Source organism: Panthera pardus, unplaced genomic scaffold (assembly GCF_024362965.1).
Source record: "Panthera pardus isolate Hobbes unplaced genomic scaffold, ASM2436296v1 HiC_scaffold_21, whole genome shotgun sequence".
Taxonomy (NCBI): Eukaryota; Metazoa; Chordata; class Mammalia; order Carnivora; family Felidae; genus Panthera; species Panthera pardus.
In genome coordinates this window covers 48,868,578-48,888,501 of record NW_026526777.1, presented here as the reverse complement: position 1 = coordinate 48,888,501, position 19,924 = coordinate 48,868,578, and the positions used below count along the sequence as shown (strand labels likewise).

The window sequence follows — 19,924 nt, the reverse complement described above, 5'->3', positions numbered from 1 at the left end:
ATTATTAAATTCAAATTCCTCTGACCTACAGAGTACAAATCTTTGCAGGATGCCCTTTTATGAAGTTACTAGTGAAAATCTGTTACCATTCTGTAAAGATGCTGGTAGCATTTTTTTTTTTTTTTTTTTTTACAAATGGGAAGAGTTTTTTGGTTTTTGGTGTTTTTCGTTTCGTTTTGTTTTGTTTTCCTTGAGCTAGAGCATAAACAGTGAATGATGGGACTCATAAAGTTGCAGAGCAGATTATCGGAGAATTAGACGATTGTGAGTTCTATTCCTGAGACCTGGCCTGTGCTTTGCTTAAGCCATCTTTTGGATGACCATCTAAGTGCTTAAGAAATACCCTGGAAGAAATATTCCTTAAACTGACTAGGCAGTACTAAGAGTCAGTATTAAATATTGAATGCTGAGATCAGAAGGCTAGAAGCGATCAGGTCAGCTGACCAACACTTGCAGTTCTGTTTTGTACCTTCTTGATATAACTCTCAGTAACCCAGATTTTAATCCATCCATTTTCTTTGCTTATTTAATAAATACACTGCCTAATTCTATCATTTCGGTAAAACTTACTGTTTTTAAACTTGAAAAGAGTAACTATCATGAAGCTGGCCATTATTGTAGGTACAATGGAAAACACTATAAAGTAGAAGTAGACTTTTCTATTGGGGGAAAAAAAGATGATTTTCTTTTAATTCAGCTAAGTTAATATGTTGTATTCCTTATTTATATATTCCACTACTTTTTATTTTTTTAAGTTGGGAAAACTCTGTAGGTTGAAATGATATTTTGAGATATATAAGCTGGTATTCATTTATAAGTCAACCAACATGAATGTTTTATTTTGGATTAACTCTGAAGAGCAAGATTTCCCTTTATTGTCTCTCAGTGTCTTGTAGAGTTTTTGAGTATCTGTTACTGTGTGACACCTTCCAAATGTTTACAGATTCTCTCATTTTTAAAGATCACAAGCAAGATTGGATTAATATTCTAACAATATTATGATGGAATGATAAAATATCAGATTTCATTCCTTTTACTAAATTTCTTTCTTCCATAGACATAGCTTCCCACTTAAATGTTTGGGTTTTTTTAATGAATGAAAAGGGCATTTTTTTTTTTTCTCTTCCCTCCCCTTCTTGTTTTCCTGATGAAACAGAAATCAAATATAGTGAAACTGACTATCCATACACAGTGTTTGGTGAAAAGGATTGAATTAGAATTTGTAATTTTCATACAAGCCTGCTAAAATAGAATGGTTAATTCTTAATTTTTTTTTTTTTAAAGTCAATAACTGAAGAAAAATATCCTTCTATAACATTCAAGTACTTCTATTGAATCTGAAGTTCATGACTGGGCTTTTTAAGTTTGAATTAATTAAGAACAATAATTTTCATTTGTATTTAAACAGTTGATAGCTAATTTGAGGTTTACCTTAATAATAATACTAATTACTCTTGAGTAAAAGTAATAAACCAATGATGCACATACATGATGGTGAGCACTCCTTTACAGACCATTTATTCAGCTGTTACTCTTCTGACAACCTCAGCCATCTCACAGATTAAGAAATATTGAAGGAAAGAAGGAGCCTCTGACTGGCAAACTGTAGTTCCAAAGCCCATGCACTTAGCTCTCTAGGAGAATTTAACTATTCGTAAGTTCTTACCTAGGCAGTTATTTGAAAAATAACCATCAGAACACATTGATTGTAATTTTTGAAAAAATGAAGTGAGTTGGGGGGAGGAGGCAGAGGAAATGAAAAGCAAGGACTCATAAAAACAACCTGAATCCACTTATTATAAAGGCAAATAGCCCAGTGTTGCCATTGAACTACAGGAGTACCATTGAATTACAGGACACATGGAGAATAGTGAAGTAATTGACATTGATAATAATGATCCTGAATCATTAAGAAAAAGTGAAATTATATTTGTCATGCCAGTTTTCTTTTTAAAGTGTCACTGTGCAATATTGTGATATATATCCATTGAGAATATTTTAAATCTTGAAAATATCTATTGCTTATAAAACTTGTTATCCAGAAAAATATGGTTTGTGAAATGCCTTATTCCATGATGGCTCTGGATAAATAATTTATATTCTCTTAAATCAAAATATGCTGTCTAAAAGAGGCAATGCGGTACTCAGATATCTGGAAATTCACAGTCTCCTTATAATACCAATAACTAATGTGACTGACTTAAATGTAGTGCCAATTAGAATTGTGTCTAGCTTTCGGATCAACACAGAATGCTTTTGTAATTAATATCACAGTGGAGTCTGCATGTGAGAAAGCAGTGTAAGAAGGAACCAAACTTTGAGATACTTAACTAAGTTACTAATACAGTATCCCATGCTATTAGCATGATTGTTTCCATGGAAGTGATCCATGTTAACTTTCTGAAGGGGCAAAAGTGAGATTTAAGCACAAGTGCTTGTGATCCTAGGATTCATGTGTCTTTCCTGTGGTGTAAACAGCAGGTTCACAACTTATCAGGTGGACCCTCCAAAGGGCTTACTCTTCCCGGCTCCATTTTCAAGCAAATACTGAGTGCAGATAAGTAGTTTTTAGCAAAAGCCTTGACTGAAATTATTGACAGTGACACACTTCCCGAATGGTTGCTTTGGGCAAAGTATTAGTGATTCACCAATTATTGATACTTTCTTGGCACTAGGTCCTAGGGACACAGAAACGAACACAACAGAATTTTCCACTCCCAGAGAATTTAAAGTCTAGTAGTAAGAGACAGAAAAATGACCAGATTCATAAGGAGGTAGATAAGCATGGTGACACAGATTTTTAACAATGCATTGTGTGAGCAAAGGCTTTTCCGGGGAGCCAGTATTCGAGCTGTTTCAAAGGCTGAATGAAAATAATTGACGGGAAGAAGAGTATCCCAGGCAGAGGCAAGAGCAGTTTAGAAAGACACACTTCATAAAGTGACTGAGGCTTGCAGGGGATATAAGGGTTCAGTGAGCAGGAACCAAAAGGAATGTAGGCCAAAATGGCAAGAGAGAGGATGGGGAGGTAGGTTGGGGCAAGACTGGGAATGTTTGTTTGTCAAACTTAACTAAATTTGGCTGGCCATTAAAGCGCTAGAGATTTGTTTTCTGAAATATTTATCTTGGCTCAAAAGCTAAACCAGAAAGGAGCTAGCCATGGACTCTCCAAAAGGGCTTTCTTCCCAGCTCCATTTGTGTAAATACTGTGAAGTATTGGTAAATTTCTTGACTCTTCCCCAAGTGACTCTTTTTCTCCTTGCTATCGGCATCATAACTCAGGGCAACAAGTAAGGGACTGCCTGCCATTCAAGAGAAGGCCAGCCCTGCACCCACCCCAGGCTATCAGCTGTAGAGTAGTGGTTAGCTTTTGAGAGATCAGGAGAAGCAAGGGGGTAAGAGTCACTTGTATCCTGCTGACTGCTGCTGGATGTGGTAGAAAGGAGCCAGGGAGTAAAGATTGCAATGAGCCCAAATTAGGGAAACCCAAAACCTTTGTATATCTTTCCCATTCCCCAAAATGTATATTTTTATAATCTTAGAATGGATAGCCAGTACAACAGTCTATTCATGTGTACTTCTTACTTAGTCTAAGCCATCTTTATGCCCGTGGTAGACAGACGAGTCAATAAGTTGAAATAAGCTGAAAAGTAAAAATAAACATAAGAGGGAACTTAGGTGGCCACTGAATCTATAGGTAAGGCAAGGTCTTGGTGTTTAGGAATTTTCAGTGCATTTGTACTTTTATCTAATCATAGGCATAAGGAGAAGCAGTGATCTGCAGGATACTTTTCCTGTTTCTTCTGTTCATTCCATGTTTCTTTACCTTAATTCCAACTGCAGTTGTTTGTTTCTAGGTCCATGTCCCTCATTAGACAATAAATATCTCCTCTCATCTTTGTAGCTACCTCAGTGCCTAACACAGTACCTTGCACACAGTAAGCACTCCACAAATAACTGTTTAATGGATAAGGCATTCATGACTTACTGAGTGACCAGAGTCAAGGGAGTGTCTCACGTTTACTCTCTTAGTATTACTCATGATATCTCAGTCAAATGGATTACTAAACCTTTTAATAATCACCAAGCGATCGTTTGGAGTAAATGCGTGTACCTGTGCAAAAGAGTTACATGTTTTTCTTCAACCAAAAGAGATTTTAATATATATTTGGAATTCAGGGCTTTTTGGTATTTTATGTATATCGTGTATTCTGTGTCTACTTACACTGGGAAGTGTAACTAGATAGAAACCTTTATTTAATGTTTTGTTTCTGTGGATGTTTCTTTGAGCCCTTTACGTGTCACATATATGTGTAAGCTCACAATGTTTTTGCAGATCTGAGTTTTGACTATCAGCTTCTTCAGGAACACTTTTAGTTATTTGAGTTGTTTTTGCCTCTTTTTAAAGATGCTATTTTTCACTTGTTTCTTTATCATATTGCTAGACTTTTTACATTTGTCACATTTGTGCTTTCCTTTAAATAAAACATCCATTGTATGGTTTATACATTGTTAAAACTATATTCAAATAATATTTACAGGGGTAATTAGGAAGAAACGAGTAAACTAATGAGTTATCCAGGTACTTTAATTCAGAAAGGAAAAATGATCATGCCTTGTAATTGTATATATTTGTTTCCCATTGCCTGAGTGTTTGGAACCGGCTTCTTTCTTTAATGTTCTATTTATAAAGTGACTATTGATATTTATGATTTTTATATCACTTCTCCTTAGACGATGCCATCCATTTAGCTTTGGCTAAAAGAAAGCGGCTTGTGTTCCGGGCCAGGTGCTTGGCTTAGTGTTCTCATTTCCATAACACAATGGTCTGAGTTGGCCTTCCATGTAAATGTAACACAATGCAGTCGCAGCTGCTTCGTTTGTATTAGCTTTGAGCTTGGCTCTGAAAGAATTCAGGCACTAAAATTTATGCCAAGACAACCAGAAAGCATAGTTGAACTAAGGCAGTAGCTGACTGTTCCTTTGTAACCTTTCTTGTTCCTGTGACAGTGACACCTGAGCATTCCCAATCAGATAGAGTAGATACAAAAGATTGCCAAAAGATGAAAACTTGGCATAGTTTTTTAAAAAAAGTAAAGCTTTAGAATAATAAATGTAGATGGAGTTAAATTCTTGTGTAAAAAGAAATGTTACATCCTTTCTTAAGTATCAAGATGTCAGGCTCAGTTGGTATTGGTCTCTGTTTTGAATAGAATCCTCAAGAAGATCCTTAATAAGATTTTTGTTTTTCCAAGTTAAACAAAGAGACAGAGCTTCATGCCCACTTGATAAAGATCAGATAGGGGTGTCTGGGTGGCTCAGTCAGTTAAGCGTCTGACTTTGGCTCAGGTCATGATCTTGCGGTTCATGGGTTTGAGCCCCACACTGGGCTCTGTGCTAACAGCTCAGAGCCCGGAGCCTGCTTCAGATACTGTGTCCTCTCTCTCTCTGCCCCACCCCTGTTCTCTCTGTCTGTCTCTCCAAAAAATACATAAAAATTGGGAGAAAAAAAAAAAAAGATCAGATAGTGTTCATTGTCAAAACCAGTGGTTTTCAACTCTGGCTATTCCTAAATATCACCTAAGGAACATCCACCCCCCCCCTCCCCAAACAAAACCTAATGCCTGAGCTCCACCTCAAACCAGTTAAACCAAAATCTCTGAACTAGAACCAAGTATTCTGTATTTTTTTTTTTAAACTCCCAGATGATATACCCAGGGTTGAGAACTATTTGTCTAAATGATTAGTTAATATGTTAGGAACCAATTTTTTTTCTTATTTTAAAGAGAACACAAGTTGGGGAGAGGGGCAGAGGGGAGAGAGAGGGAAGGAGGGAAGGAGAGAGAGAGAGAATCTTAAGCAGACTCCATGCTCAGCATGGAGCCCGACACGAGTCTCTCTCCCATGAACCTGGGATCATGACCTGAGCTGAAATCAAGAGTCAGATGCTCAACCAACTGAGCCACCCAGGCACCACATATTAGGAACCCATTTTAGTTCATGTCTTTTCTGTGGACATCATTTCTTTTTTTTGTACCTTTAGGTCTGGCATAAGAAACTAATAAGTGATATTTTTTTCAGTGGCCTGCCATTGCTTACAAATTGCTGCATTGTATATTAGTTGCCCTTCCAAGTGTTTGACACAGTCCATTTGAACGACAAGTATAAATGTACAAAATACAAAATAGTGACCTCTGGCCAGCCTAAGAATCTCAGTCTCAGGGGTGAAATAATCCATTTTAATTCATAGTAGCCATGGTACAGTGCCATTTCAATTTTTGTATTCCTCATTGCAGTTGCATTCCTGGGCACTTAAAGTTCTGTCTTCTGCTACTTAAAGATTCTGTATCCAACTTCTCTTCTTCCCTTTACTGACCATCTGTGTGGAGTTAAAATCCAAAGTAGGATCACCCTGCAGTGGTACCTCTTTTTAATAGAGAGTATATTTATATATATATATATATATATATATATATATATATATATATATATGAATATATAATACATGAATATATTCATATTATGTCTATCAAAATAGTATTACCAGAGGTAAAAATAATATAATAAACATAAGAATGTCAGAAAAGAAAAGTTATAGCCTGAGGGTGTTAAATATTAACTGTACCTTTAAATCACTTTGTAATCAGGAGGGGTATAAATTTTAAAGTTTTTAATAATAAATACCCTAGAAACTATAACATTTGAAGCAGAGAAACAAAAAAAAGGAATAAGGTTAGATACAATCCCTTAAGGGAGATAGAAAGGAGACAGCAAATACCCAGAGGAAGAGGGAACCAGAATGGCAGGGAATATGGCCAAGATTCTAAACTTGAAAGAATCAAAGCATGATGGAGACTCTCCTCTGTCTATGGTTATTCATAAACATATTTGCAGCAGTGTTAACTAGTGGAGTTTCCAGTGTCTCTTGCCCAGGAGAAGAGGGCCACTTGAGAGAGAGAATGCGATGAACTCACAGCTCGTTCTTATGGATAGAATACTACAAGGGCTAATGCCCACTTAAAGAACATGTAATTAACCGCTAAGTATAACTGGTATTAGATGCTTTCCTCTTTCACAGAAGTTAGGAAGCTAGAGATATAGAAATGAAACCTTGCCAACTTCTCAATTTTGCTAGTGTTAGCTGTACCGAAAGGTGTTTTTGTACTTCTCGGCTATACCTATACTCTGCAGGCTACAAGCATTGCCGGTAAACAGTAACACCCTTGAGTGCCTTCCTGCTGTCACGCCCATTAATTCTAGAACCAATGCCAGTACCATTCCACTGGAGTTTTAAATGTTTATTTTATATTAAGCCTCTACTAATTTCATTTGAAAATAACTTTATTCCCAGGTTATTATTTGATTATAGTATCACTACAAAATTTTTTGTCAGACTATTGTAGCTATTAAAAGACTCCAGAAGGATTTTAATAGACATTTCTCCAAAGAAGATATACAAATGGCCAAAATTCACATGAAAAGATGCTCACCATCATTAGTCATTAGGGAAATGCAAGTCGAAACCATAGTGAGATACCACTTCATACATACTAGGGTGACTGTATTCAAAAAGAGAGAACATAATAAGCATTGACAAGAATGTGGAAAAATTAGTACACTATATGGTGGAAAGGAATGTAAAATGGCACAGCCACTTTGTAAACAGTTTGATAGTTTCTCAAAAGGTTAAACGTAGTGTTACCACATGACCTAGCAATTCTACTTCCAGGTATATATACGAGAAAATTGAAAATGTGTTTATACAAAACCTTATACGTGAGTGTTCATAGCAACATTATTTGTAACAGCCTAAAAGTAGACACAACCCAAATGTCCATCAGCTGAAAAAGGATGGATATACAAAATGGGGTCTCACAATACAGCAGTATTGTTCAACCACGAAAAGGAGTGAAGTCCTGATACATGCTACAACATGGAAGAACCTTGGAAACATGCTAAGTGAATGAACCCAGACACAACAGGCCACGTATTATATGGTTCTACTTAGGTGAAATGGCCAGCGTAGGTAAATCCATAGAGAGAGAAGCTAGATTAGTGGTTGCCAAGGGTTGAGCCAAGAATGACTACTCATATGTATGGGATGTTTTTGGGGAGTGATGGTAGTATTCTGGAATTAGACTGTGGTGACTGTTACACAACGTTTTGAATATACAACAGCCACTAAATTTTGCACTGTAATGAGTTTGATGGTGTGTGAATTATATTTCAATAAAGCTATTAAAAAAACTTGAGAAAAAAGTATAGACAGTATCTGAATACTTGTTAATATTGATTACAAGTTGAAATGATAGTATTTTGGGTGTATTGGGTTGAGTGAAATATATTTTGGGGAGGAAAAAAGACAAAAAAATGCATTTCATTATATATTGGCTGCTTATTTTCTTCAAGTGGGTGTGTGGTGTTTTTTTTGTTTTTTGTTTTTGTTTTTTTGGTGCTCATTAGTGATACTTTGCATATTTGCATTTTTATGCAAACTACCATAATTTTGCCTGCGATAAAGAAGCTTATATAGCTTCATACATTTTTACTTAAGGATATAGAAATATGAAGCATGACATATGGTTTTAAAAGAAAAAAAATTATGGCAATCATATATATACATGTAGATATTTTTTAATTTTTGCAAACTTTTACATCTTAAGGGTTATTCATATCTTATATAGTGTACTTTATAATCTCTTCCATAAGTTCATGGTTATTGAATAAACTCCTTGATTTTTTTCATTTTGTATGTAGTCCGCCTTTGCCTCTGTATTTTTCTGTGATGTTTTATATGTGGGTCTGTTTAATGGGATAATGCCGAGGTGTTCATATTAGAAGGACCTTTTAATGACTTTTTGTATAGCAATGAAATTAATGATCAACAAATCAGGAAATAGTGATGTTGTTTTCTTGGAGAATATTTTTCTAAACAGTCCTCTGTATTCTATTAACAGTTCTGATGTCCCATAGTAATTTAAATTTAGCTTGCCCCATACTGTGTGCCCCCCAAACACTTATGTTTTCCTCCAAAACTATATTCCTCCCGAATTTCTAGCTTTGTAGTACTACAGATTTCTTCAGTTCCCACAACTGTAGTATTTTCTTTCCTCCCAAATTCAGTTACCCTATCTTCTCCTCTCCTCAGATTCATCCATCCATCTTCCAGCCCCACTGCTACTTACTTGAGTTATCAGTGCTTGTTATCCTTCCCCTGAACCAATACCAGGACCTGCCTCATGAGCATGAGACAAGCGCAGTGCACTCAGAAAGGCCCCTTGCATAGACTTTAATGTTCTGTGGTCACCATCTTAAGATTCTTATTGATCCATCTTTGGATTTGTGTTCTGTAAGTGGGGCCCCTGGGACAGTGAAGCACGTACTGGGACTTGGGAGCCAAGGCCCGTCACCACCTGCCGTTGCTTCCCTGGGATGGATTCTCTTCCACCCACTTCCCCACCCCCAGAACTCCTACCAGCCTCCCTGCATCCACCTCACCCAGCCCTAGCTTTCACTCTCTGACCCTGGCATGGGCCTTTACACAAGCATAAAAAGATAGGAGTTGGGCTGGGCACCCCATGGCACCTCCAGGCAGGGGCGTCCTTCCCCTGTTTGGTCAGCTTCACCAGTATCTGGCAGGCGGCCGAAGGCCACAACTCAGTTGGAGTGAGCCTCTTGGCCACCCCCAACCCAGATACCTAGTGAATTGCAGAGGCATCTGTGAACAGGGAAGAAGCCTGGCTCAACTTCCCTACACTGGGCCCGGGCATGGTACATGGCTTTGTTGGCTGGGGAGAGGCAACCTGGCAGCCAGTGGGCCACCTACATAGTGAGTCATGGGCTGGGGCCCCCGGCACCTGTGAAGGTCTGCACTTGCCCCGGTGCCTGAGGGAGCATGACACTAAATAGCAAATGAAAAACATCATAGCAGATAGGGAGGAAGACTGCTCGAGAAAGGAAAGTTTTCTATTTTAGTACTTTTAATGGCCTGTGTTCCTGCCTTTCAAACAAGGGCCCACGTATTTTGCACTGAGCCCCTCCAACCATGTAGCCAGTTTCATCTAGTACAGGAAAGACTTTAACTCATCTCCTGGCATCCAACACCTCTGTCACCCACTTTAGCCTTAACACTGCTGCTCTAACCCTGATCATTACTTGACTCTCCCCTGCTCAGAGTCTTTTAGTAATTCTCTGTCATCCCATGCCCATGGACATGACCAAATTTTGTACATTTTATTTGGCTTGCACAGCGGGTTCTTTCCACTCTCCTCTTTCTCTTCCTTCCCTCTCCCCCTCATTTAAATATTTCCAGACAGAGCTGGCTTTTCCATCAAAAAGCATCAGTCACCCGCTGAAAGCTTTTGAGTTTGATTTGTGTTTTACAGGATGATAAAAACCGAAGTTCGCTTGGCACAGAGAACCTTTCGTTATCAAGTTTTTGGCTGCCCTTCCAGTTTCATTTCCTAATACCCAATATCACCATCCCCACCCCCACATCTCTCAGCCTCCAAACTTACAGGGTTCTCTTAGTGTCCTTTTTTTTTTTTTTTTTAACCAAACTTAAAAGTTCCCAAACAAGCTTTCTCAGGTATCTTTGCACACTTCTGCCTAACAAGGCCAACTTCTGTGTTTCCTGAAAGTATTCTCATCCTTTAAAATTCAGCTCCAGTGTCTCACTACCTCTTCTAGGCAACATCAGCCTTGACTTTCTCTGTTCTTCCATAGATGTGTGCATTTATTTGTTATAGGATTGATACTGGTATATTGTAGCCTCATTATTGGCATGGTTGCCTTCCCTGATCTGTGATATTCTGGGTGGTGGTCTCCAGAATAGGATGTATATATCTTGTAGGGTGCTTAATATGATCCATCTGAGTTGCAGAAAGAAAATAATAAATATTTAATTTTTAAAATTACACTCCTTAAATTTTTATGTTATTGAATGTTTTATAATCATACATTAGAACGTTCTTATGTTTTACAAGTAAACAATTTTAGGAACACATACCAACGATATTTTACTCATTTGATACATAGTCAAGGCAATTTAGAAACCACTCTTCAAGAAGGGTCAGGACTGTATCTTGTTAATCTTATAATTCCAGCACAGGCCTTTTCTGTTTCCTAACCTGTTTATGAAAACTCACTGAATATATAGGTAACATTCATGATTACCCAAGATATGCCCATTGCAAAGACGTTAACCTCTTAAGCCATAGCATCTTCATCATTGATGGTTTAATATTAGTCAAGGTTGTATACTGTTTTTTTTTTTAAGGGTCTACACTAATCTGTTAAATAAAACATAATTAAGGGAAGAATGTAGTGAGTAGAAGGAAGTAATTTTCTTTTAATGGGAGTCCTGTGAGATTAATGACAGAATAACATGGGGACTATCTTGGTTGGCTTCTTACTCAAGGAATAATTGGATATGTAGGAATGTGTTCTACTCTCAACTCTTTCAAAGTTAAATGAGGGGCGCCTGGGTGGCTCAGTCAGTTGAGCATCCGACTTTGGCTCAGGTCATGATCTCATGGTTTGTGGGTTCAAGCCCCACATCAGGCTCTGTGCTGACAGCTCAGAGCCTGGAGCCTGCTTTGGATTCTGTGTCTCATTCTCTCTCTGCCCCTCCCCCACTTGTGCTCTGTCTCTCTAATAAACGTCAAAAAAATTTTTTTTAAGTTAAATGAAAAACAGACAATAGCTCCAGCAGAAGTGAAGGCCAAAACCTGATGATCTGTCCTTAGCTACCGGGGCTCATATCTCATGCAGTCACTGAGACCACTGTCACTCAGGGGCTCTTGTCCATTAAAATCGGGTGCCCGCAGTTGAAAAATCCTCTGACCATATGATTTAGGGCCGGTGTCCCCTGCCTGTGTAATTCTTCCAGGGCATTAGTACAAGGAGTTCATATTAGCATTTAGGAGCTTGTATCTAAAACAGGCAAAGGAGTGATAAGAGCTTTATTTTTTTAAGGTATGTTCAGTTAGTGTCTCACTTGTGTGACCCAGAGCAAATTGTTTGACCTACTCTAAGGCCTCTGATGCCTTTTTTATGATAATGAAATATTACACAGATATTTTAAGATCCTTGAAAGTTGCAGGATAAAAGGTACTATATACTAAGGATCAATATGTTAATATTTGGGGCCTAAATTTATAATAAAAACAAATATTTGCAGTATTAGAAGCAGTATAGTTAGGAAATAGCCTCTAGAAGTTATATAAATATGCCTAATAAAATCCTTTCCTTGATTTATTTCTCCTTCCTTTCCCCCATTTTATTTTATATATTTTTTAAAAAGTCATCGTGATCGACATTAGTAAAGAATAATTATATTGTTTTACTTGTATCTTTTGCTTACCACCATTTCCATAATATGGGTTGTAGGTGCATTTTGTTTTACCAGAGGCAGTAAGAATTTTATTTTTTTAAATGACTCCTAGGCTCCAAAGCCCCCCTCTCTCTGTGATGCTTTTATTCTTAGAGTCCTAGAAATGAGAGATAGAAAACTTCAATTAAATTCATCTAGTCCATCTCCCCTGACAATGAAAAAGTATCTCTCACATTCTATTATCTGATGCTTTTTCAGGCTTCCATGATAACCTCTGGGAGACTGTCCAATAGACTAATAGACCTCACTTCGGGAGAATGTTCTCTTTCTTAGTTTTGACCTATCATTTCTCATTATTTTATCCCTTAAAGCCATTTTTCTTATATGCATACTCTGTGAACTTAAGATCAGCAGTCTCTGCCAGTTATAAGAAAATCAACATACATCTCATTAGCAGGAACTGAGGTATTCTACAGAAGTGAATATTCCAGATACAAAACTTTTCCTCTTGAAACACAAACTTAGTTTAATTTAAATAATTTTGAGGAGTTTTTTCCCTTGAATGCATTAGGTATTTTCCGTACCTTCTTAAGTGTATTGAACTTTTCTTAATAATTCAGGTTAATCATTAGCATTCCACAAGTATATATTAAGTAACTCACTGTATGCTAAGCATTGAAGAAACACAAAGATGAGCTCAATAATGTTTGCTTTCAGGAGTTAGGACTCAGTAGGGGATATAACATAGGAATAGAACTAATTATTGGTCAAGACAGAGGAAAACAGTCATATAAACAAAAGAGCTTAGATAATCAGAGGCGAGGGACTAACTCCTATTAGAGAAATCAGGGATGGTTTCCTGAGAAGTTGGCATTTGAAATAAATAGTGTAGGGACAACTGAGTGGCCATTTGCAAAAAAAAAGATAAATTAGATGTGTATTTCACACCTCACATAAGCATGAACTCCAAATGGATTAGGGATCTAAATGTAAAATTAAATAAATAAACCATATAAGTACTAGGAGACATTGATAAATTCTTCTTTGACCTTAATGTAGGAAAAACTTTCTGTAATGGTTACTTTACTGTAATGGTTACAGAGGCAAACATGTTTTTTTTAATTGTCTTATGATTTATTAACATCATAAGAAACTTAAAAGACAACCAGCTGACTGAAAGAAAATATTCACAACATATAAAGGACTATTAAAAATTGAGGGACAAATGACCCAAAACTCAATAAAAGAACTGAAGAAAAACAAAGTATGAACAGATGATTCTCAAGCACTATAAAAATTGTCCTGAACATATTGAAAAATGTTCAAACTCACTTATAATCAGAGAGATTCAAGTTAGAACAATATTTTGAGGCTATTTCACCTTTAGGTGAGCAAAAACTATACAGTATGACATCAGATTTAGTTGGTGAGATCATGGGAAACAGACACTCTCATACATTAGTGATGGGAATCCAAACTAGTACAACCCTTCTAGAGGGGATTTTGGCAAAGCTACTATGTACTCACCCTTTGACCCAGCAGCCCCACTTCAAGCAGTCTACCGAAGATTTACCTCCATCAGCATAAAAATTCATAGGCACCAGGTATTCTTGGCAGCATTGTTTATAATTGCAAAATATTGGGAACAACCTAAATGCCTACTCATAAGAAAGTAATGACATACGCCACGTGTGGAAGGAAGGTAAAACAATGGCCCCCAAGATGTCCATGTGTTAATACACAGAATCTGTGAATATGCTATTTTACATGGCAAAAGAGACTTTTGAGATGTGATTAAGGCTAAAGACCTTGAGGTGAGAAAAGTACCTGAGATTATCCAGGAGGGTTCAATCTAATCTCAAGGCCTTAAAAACAGAACCTTTCATAAAAATGCAGCATTGCTGGCCTTGAAGATAGAGGAAGGGAACCATAAACCAGGGAGTGTGGGAGGCCTTTTAGAGGCTGGAAGAGGCCAGAAACAGATTCTCTTCCAGGTCTTGAGAAAGGAGTGCAGCCCTGCAGACACCTTGACTTTAGCCAGGTGAGACCCATGTTGGACTTCTGACCTACATGGCTGTAAGATAATAGATTTGTACTGTTGAAGCCACCATGTTGTGATAATTTGTTACAGTGGCAATAGAAAATGAATACAGTGGAAAAACTGGTGAAATTAGAATTAGGTAATTTGTCAGCATGCTACCCTATGTTCATTTCCTAGTTTTCATAATTTTACTATGGTTAGGTAAGATGTTAACATTGGGGGAAGCTGGGTAAGAGAAAACTCTCCGTACTATTTTTCCAAATTTCCTGTCAATCTAAAATTATTTTAAATAGAAAGGAAAAACATCAGGAATTCCTTTCCTTCTCAAGTTCCCTCCGCCAGGCCACCTCACCTGTTATCCTTTTAAAAAGTTGCCATTTCTCCATGTTATTTATTTGTGAATTTCCAACCAAGCTTTTAACTCCATGGTTCCCAAACCATATGTCCCCGTAAAGACTTGTTCACATATTTTTTAGCAGATTTATTCTTAATAGATCCAACCTGAAAACAACCCAGATGCCCATCAGTTGGCAAATGGATAAACATATTTTGGTATATCCATATGTGGAATAAAAAGGAATGGACTACATGCAGTAACATGGATAGATTTCCAAAACAGTATGCTAAGTGAAAGAAGGCTCCATACTGCATAATTCCATTGATAGAGCATGAAGGGAAAGATAAAACTGTAGGGGCGAATCAGACCAGTGGTTTCTAGGGGCTGAGGTGGGAGGAAGGGATGGACTGTGAAGCGGCCTGAAGAAACGTTTCAGGTGGTAAAAATCTGTATCTCGTTTGCAGTAGGATACATTTGTCAAAACTCATCGAGTTATACACCTAAATATGGTGAGTTATCCTTTCGTAAATTATACCCCAATAGACCTAATGGTTTTTTTTTTAAGATATATTTAAAATATAACATATAAAAGTTGAAAGTAGAAAGTTTGAAAAAATTTAACAGGAAAGTAATGATCAAAAGAAATCTGATATAACATTGTTTTATCATATGAAAATGTATCTCCTAAGACAAAGAATATTACTAGGGATAGAAAAGGTATTTGCCCCCCCCCCCCAACAAATGTTAATATATCAATATGTTATATCATATTATAATAATTTTTAAAAACATGTCATATAACATATGTATTTACTTTTATACTTTAATACAATCTAATAATATATCAATATGTTAATGTGGGTTAGATCTGATTAATGGGTATGTGTGTAATGTATGCGCTTTTGGTTTTTTTTAAAGTTTCATAATAAATGTTTTACTTTGTTTAATAAAAGAGAATCATTGGATGCTTGTCAAAAATGCAGATCACTGTGCCCCACGCCCAGAAATTCTGATTTATCATCAGCTCTGTGCTAGAAAAACAATTGTAATTTATTATAGGACCTTTTCTTTTTCCCTTTGATGATTTAATTTGCAAAACAAACCAACAAACCAACCCCAAATCCCTACTAGGGGGGAAATTACCCACACTGAAACTGTTAACTACAAAGCACTTTGCAACTGTTTGTTGTTCTGTTGTTACTCTTGCTACCTAGAGTTTCCCTCCCTCCTTGGACTTCCAATAACTGGAAGATACGCTAAGGAAGTAAAATATGATGGCTGGAAAGTGGAGGTTAACGCTTTCAGTTACCCTTCCTTTTCCTTTCTCCTGTGAATTGTCTACAACTGGATTCTCGTGAACATTTTCTGAGCATCTGTAGGTTCCTCAGTTACATTAAAAGGGGAAGGAAGGGAGTAATTGATATAGGACATAGCCCTTGTCAGGTCATTGCAATCCATAATACCGTGAACTGCTAAAGCACACAAATACACAGGAATGCATTTACTAATTAAACGAAAACTTTAAAAGCCAGAATGAGAACAGTTCTCGCCTGGGTCCTTTCTAGTTGACAAGGTGGCATTTTCTTACTGTGCGTCATGTAATATTTTAAGGAACTGCTATTAAAAGTGCTTCAGTCGCCTAGATTTCCTTAATCCCTCGTGTGGCCACTGATAAGAAACAGTCTCACGCAGGATGAGAGCAGGCTCCTGCTGCGCATCACCGTGTGTTTGTGGGGAAGGTGATGGCGTGCTTCTCTGCCTCCACTTCTCCACGTCTTCAGGGAACGGCACGGCCCGGCTCCCGTTACCGCCACAGAGGCTTCTGGGAGCGGTTGCATAGCAGCAACTTTATTTCAGTTACAGTCGGGCCCTGACAGCCAAGTCCAGTCTTCGGGGGTTACTCCAGTTTGTAGGTGGTGAACACCTTTTATCATTCTCCTCACACCAAGCTCCAGAGAAAGGCAACGTTTGGCTTTTCCTTTCCCTGGGCAGTTGCTAAGTGTAAGCCTTATTTTGGCAGAAAAGAGTGAGTACCGGCTAATTAAAGTACATCACGGTAGTCGTTATCAGTTGCTGTCTGACAATGTAGGTGTTGAAGTAAGCTTTTTACTGTTTTTCAGAGTTGTAGCTGGTAGCAACAGTGTTTCAGAAGAGGATTGGACAGGTAGGATTTGTTTTGAGGGTTTTAGTAGTGTGTTTTCAGGTAAGGATGAAATCAGTTTATTTGTAGTCTTTTCCTTTGTTTCCATTTATGCTATTGGATTTTAAAGTAAGCTTGTAGGAGCATCACGTACTCTTCACGTTCACATGAGACATAGACGTCCTAACTTAACGTGAAAGAGAGAAGCATTTTCCTCTCGACATCCATCTCTCTATAAATTTCATATTTGCATTTTTTTCTCTCAGTGACCATAGAGTCATTTATATTTAAAAGTAATTTCAATAGGGTTTCCATTTCATGTCAGTTTAATTATATAGATAGGAGCCCTAGGGGCAAATTTTTCTAAGTCAGATGTCACATTGGTGGGAGTTTTGTTTTCTTTTTTCCCCTCATATTTTTGAATTGTCATAGTGCATTTCTTCCTTTTTGTGGTATATGATTCTGTAATAAGATATGTGTAGAAATTAAATATAGCACCCACGGAGAATGTGCATTATAAATGCATTATATCCAGGGCGCCTGGGTGGCTCAGTCGGTTAAGCATCCGACTTCGGCTCAGGTCATGATCTCGCGGTCCGTGAGTTCGAGCCCCGCGTCGGGCTCTGTGCTGACAGCTCGGAGCCTGGAGCCTGTTTCAGATTCTGTATCTCCCTCTCTCTGACCCTCCCCCATTCATGCTCTGTCTCTCTCTGTCTCAAAAATAAATAAAGGTTAAAAAAATTAAAAAAAAAAAATAATAATAAATGCATTATATCCTAGTGCCCGGAGTATCTTGAAGAGGAATAAGAATGTGGAGAGTCAGGGTAGCATAGAGGTTAAAAAGCCAGGGTTCTGGACTCAGGCTGCCTGGGCTTGAGGTTGTACTCTGCCTCCTGGCAGCTGTTTGACCTGGGAGAAGTCAGACACTTTCTGTGTATACCAGCTCTGGGTAGGTGATCTGCTGTTGGTGAAGAAAATGAACTGTTCACATGGCACACATTCTTGCTCAAAACCATGTTAAATCAGTACACATTTCTGTTTTCATAGGTAAAGTTAGTCCTCTCAGAAAAACAAATGGTTGCTTATTTGCAACTGCTTTGATGGGTCTTGTCTCTCATTGTTGCTTTCCTTAGAAATCAGAGTAAAAGGTAAGGTCCCATGGTGCTGGGGTGCTGGGTGTCTCAGTCGGTTGAACATCTGACTGCAGCTCAGGTCATGAGCCCGCGGTTTGTGAGTTTGAGCCCCGCACCAGGCTGTCTGCTGTCAGAACAGAGTGCGCCTTGGATCCTCTCTGTCTCCCTCTCTCCCTCTGCACCTCCCGGGGTCACGTTCATTTCTCTCTCAAAAATAAATAAACAGTAAAAAAAAAAAAAAAAAAAAAAGTAAGGTCCTTACAGTGGCCCGGAGGATCTGCCCACCCACCTCACGACTGGGACCAGCACTGCTCCCTCTGTTTCCTCATTTCCCACAACCCCTCCCATTCCACTTCCTCCTCTCCAGCCGCGCTGACTTCTTGGCTCTCCTCATACCGTGAGTTCTTCTGCCTTAAAGCCTTTGCCCATCCCATTCCTGTTGCCTGGAATGCTTTTCCCTTCTGAGGTCTGAGGCTCTCCCCCGTCAAATCTTTAGTCAGTGTAATCTTTCTCCATAAGGCCTATCATGACCACTTTATATTCCCAGCTCTTTACGTGGCTCTATTTTTCTGTAGCCCTTGTCTTTTACTAATTTCTTATGTCCTTTGTTTATTGTCTGTCTCCTTCCACTAATGTATGAAGCTTAATGAAGGCAAAGATTTTTGTTTGTTTTGTTCACTGATCGAGCTCAGGTGCCTCAAGCATGTGGCCAATAAACGGTGCTCAGTAAGTATGTGAATGAATGAAACTTTTTACATGTTAGCAGAATACTGGGTTTAAATCCTGACTCCTCATCTATAAACTGTGTTACCTAAAGCAAGCTGCTGAATATCTATTTTGTGGAGTCATTGTGCCGACTGAACAGTATTGGAACTACTAGAAAGCACTTAGCAGTGCTTCATATCCAGGAAGCCTTCAGTAAATTCGTTCGGTCAACGAATGTTAATTGAGCACTTAGGATGTACCAGGTATCCCTGTACGTACTGGCATCTGCCACTGAACAAAACGGCCCAAATCCCTGCCACTTGTGGAACTTCTTTCTAGTTTCCTTCCCTTCCTGTGATGTGGTAGTTTCTAAGAGGAAAAGCCATGATTCCACCTAGCCTACCCAGTAGTCTCTCTCCCTAGACTCAGATGAAGTTAATACTTATAGGTACCCATTTTCCATTATTTTAAAAGTGCTTTTCCATTCAGTTATCTTATTCTCTGGAATGGCCCTAGGAAGAGGGTTTTTTTATTCCTCGTTTGACAGGTAAGAAATCTGAAACTTGGAAGTTGCAACTTACTCAAAGTCACTCAATAGGAGAAATTGGAGCTAGAATTTGAAGCCACACTTTGATTCAGAGTTGCCCGCTCTTTCTGCAGTGGCAGTTGTATCAAAAACTCCACAATGGCTTTTACTCATTTCACTGCCCATTTTATTTCAGTTCTGTTGATATTTATTGAACCCCTGCCAAATGCCTGGTATCGGACCTGCCCTGGGAAGGCAAAGATTGTGTAGTCCCTGCCCTGAGGAGTTCAGCGTTTAGAGGGAGGGCTGTTGACACATAAGTGGACATGCCGTGTGCTAAATGTAAGGCTCGCTGTATGTAATTGGATTCCTCTGAAGCACAGAGAATGGCCACCTCATCTAGAGCCAGGTGGTACATGTCAAAAAAGACACGCTGGAAGATCTCATGCCTTAGCTGAGTCTGAAAGGATGACTTAGCCAGGGAAGAGGGAGGGATATGAGCCGTAGCAGCGATGCATGGTGAGTGTAGAGAATTACAGGCTTCTAGGGTTGCTGGAGGGTAAAGTACGAAGCAGGGAATGGCCAGGAATCAGCCTAGAGTATTTAGTAGCTACCAGGTGATACCATAAGGCAAAACTCTTACCCAGCCCCCTCTTGGTACCTTTAGGTCAGGTGTCCATCCTTGGTCCGGTTAGCTATAGTCAGGCC

General features: G+C 38.4%; 1 protein-coding gene across 13 annotated transcripts in view; it reads left to right on the top strand.

Annotated features, from left to right (window-relative positions):
• The window catches only part of RASAL2 (RAS protein activator like 2), a 358,056-nt gene that overhangs the window by 266,828 nt on the left and 71,304 nt on the right, over positions 1-19,924 (top strand). The window lies entirely within an intron of this gene.